This window comes from Cynoglossus semilaevis, chromosome 9 (assembly GCF_000523025.1).
Source record: "Cynoglossus semilaevis isolate Cse_v1.0 chromosome 9, Cse_v1.0, whole genome shotgun sequence".
Lineage (NCBI taxonomy): Eukaryota > Metazoa > Chordata > Actinopteri > Pleuronectiformes > Cynoglossidae > Cynoglossus > Cynoglossus semilaevis.
The window spans coordinates 14138528-14141801 of NC_024315.1; positions in this window are offsets into that span (position 1 = coordinate 14138528).

Genomic DNA, 3274 nt, shown 5'->3' on the forward strand with positions numbered 1-3274 from the left:
CTCCTGCTTATTCACTTCCTGTCTTTTTTTTCCACTCTTGACTCACTTGTTGGAAATTTTCACACCTGCATATACAGAAGAGTTGGTTCACGATGCAGCACGGCTAAGGTCATTGACCTTGAAATTCAATGAATGAAGTCAAAAAGATAAATGTAATATATATATGTATAGAAATATACATATATTTACATATGCATATTTATATACTAGGGGTGCAAGAATACAGGTATCTGTATTGAACTATTCATTTTCAGTGGTGTGGTGCTTTGGCTCAGAGGCAGTGTCTCTGTCATTGGTGTGGAACTCCAGGGTTCACCTCCTGGGCAAGATCGAATCCCAGTTAGGGCGGTTGGTACCTTCCAGTGGACTGACCACCTGCAGGAAGGTTCAGGGGGGGTTTGTACGGTGCAGTGTGATTTGGGTGGCGGTCATGGAGACTGTTGCCCCCGTGACCCGGTAACGGATAAGCGGAAGAAAATGAATGGATGGTTGCACTGATGAAACTGTGCCAAACTGTGTAGCACTTGGTAAACTGGCTTGTTTGAGGTGATATCCATTGTGATGCAAATTGTGAAAATTCAATTACAATTGAATTGCAAAAACAACACACCATCCCTGCACCACATTGAAGTTTTATTGAAACCTCTCCACTACTGGCTTATTTTACCCTTTTCCAACTCGAGGTCATTTGCTCCGCACTAAAGATTCCTGACATTTACTTCTCATCACGGGGCAGTTAAAAACATCAGAGGAAACTGTAAACTAAAATTGTTTTTTGATTTGATGACATTTTAACAGGAAGATACAACAGAAAATCCATGTTGAGTGCTGCTGTTTGTTTAATAGCAGTTTCCCCACGCTGAGAAAATTAGATTTGATGCTAATTATTCATGAATATGGCATTTCGTTTTTCACAAAACGCGTCAATTAAACTGGAGCAAACATGACTTCTCAGTCATTCCACTCTGGAATGAGTTTAATGAAAATGTTTGAAAATTAAACATGCTTTTTTTTTGTTTTTTCTTTCAATTGGCAACAAACGACATGAAGGTGTTTTTCATCAGATGAAGAAAAGAACATTAAATATTTTTGTTTGTCATTTCAGGATTTTTTTTGGGGGGGGGAGCGCGTTTCAGTCTGACTGTAACTTCTTCAATCCACAAGAGGGCAGACTTGTTCCAATGTCCGGTCATTCCTGCAGCAACACAGTTATAGATACAGTACACCCACAACAAATACAATTACCTGGAATATTTCTGAAAATGTGTCCTGAAATAATACAGTGTTGGTGAGAAATCTGTGAAATAGGTAAAAAAAAAAATCCAAAAAGAAAACAAATACACAATTTAAAAAGCTTTAATATATATATGTATAGAATTATATTAACAAAGCCATTTTTTTTAACTTCCTACCAGTTACATTTGACAGCTGAACAAAATACTATTAATCAATAAATTATAACTGTGCAAACTGCAGTTACAAATCTACTTTGCAGTAAAAACACAAATATTTTCTTTTACAGTACTTTTGGACAAAGTGACCACCACCTCTGACTGTTGTTTGTCAGTTTGCTCTTAATTTCATCTGATTTTAAATGTGAGATTCCACCAAAGAACGCTAATTTTTACATCCTTCCAGGAAGTTCCTGGCTGGTTATATAAGATTGGCTGGCTACAGACTGGACTTCTGCTAGCTATAGCCTGTCCCACAACCTGTTAAAGCCCTGACCTCTGCTAGCTTTAGCCAGGCTATTCACCTGCTGCAGCCTGGGCCTCTGCTAGCCTTAGCCTAGCCTTCACCTACAGCTGTCTGGAATGTGCAATCAGGGGGAGAAAGAGGTAGAAACAGCTTACATGTAGACATGCTGTAGTTCATGTTCATCTATCACTGAGCTTGTGTCTGTGTGAGTATGCTGTGAAACTTTTTCTGCACTTTTGTCATATAAACATTGTGTTTGTGTTGTAAATTAGCATTGACTTTTGATGAGGTTCTTGTGTTTTTTAGCCACTTTTTCAGCCAGTGAGCACAGAGTTCATGTATCAGACTGGATCTGGGCTCGTGTGTGTGTGTGTCTGTGTCTGTGTGTCTGTGTCTGTGTGTCTGTATGTGTGTGTGCCTCAGCTACACTAACCCAAAACCGGAAGCGTCCTTTTACCAATGTAGGCTGATGGTCTGTGACTGATGTGTCAACGCTCCACTGCTCACTGCCATGAGTCAGATTCACTTCTCCCTCTGTGATAATCAATCACACACCTTTCACTCCTCTGCTGTGTGTAGAGACGCTGTAAATCAGTGTGTGACGGCACACACAGACGGGCGACTGTCGCAGCAACACTCACTTCCACACCTGCACTCCCTGCTTCATGAATATATATTGCAGACATTTCAGTTAGCTCACGTTTACTCTCTGGGTCGGTGCACCTAAGTATCTGCATTGAGCTTCTCCCTATCTCCAGCAGATGTCGCTGCAGACGTGGACTAGCAGGTCATTGGAGAGGATCCTATAAATCTAAGCTGTGTCCAGAACTTTATTAAAGTTTGGAGCAGATGATTGACAGCTGCCTCCACAACCAGTCTGTGACACTCAGGTAAATCACAGTGAAGAATTTTAAAAGTCACAAAAATAACTTCTTTTTTTTTTATCCTGATGATAAAAAAACACTGATTCTACCGATCCTCACTTGTCTTTTAGTCCAAAACCCGACTCTTCAAGAGTTTTCTGAATGAAACAACCCAACCCTTCCTGGACATCGCTCTAACCCTCAGGTTTGTTTTAGTAATTATTTTAAACAATCGGCGTGTCATTATAAAGAACTGGATTTTCTGCTTTGAATTTTGATCGTTTTTATGTAAAATTGGTAAAGAGAGTTTTGTCTATTTTCACTATTTATCTCAGAAGTTTGAACAAAAACAGTTTTTTCTTGTAAATCTCACAATTTATCTTCAAGTTTTAACTTGGGTGATAAACATTCTTGGTGAAACCCCTTGTAATGACAGGCGTCAGCTGCTCTCTAACACTTCAGCCATTGACATTTTAACCTGATGGTTGCTTGCGTTCCACCGTCTGTGTTTTTACCTCGGTGCTTGTGTGTAAATGTCACAGTTATGAGGCGAACACACTGGGTTCAAACACATCTGGAAAGTTTATTAAACCACAGTCGCTCAACTCACAGTGAACAGAGTGTACAGACAGTTACAGGTTGTTTTCTTTAATGAAAAACGGAAATCAGGAAGAGAACAAAAAAAGTTTCAGATTCTTCAGCTGTGTCACGCA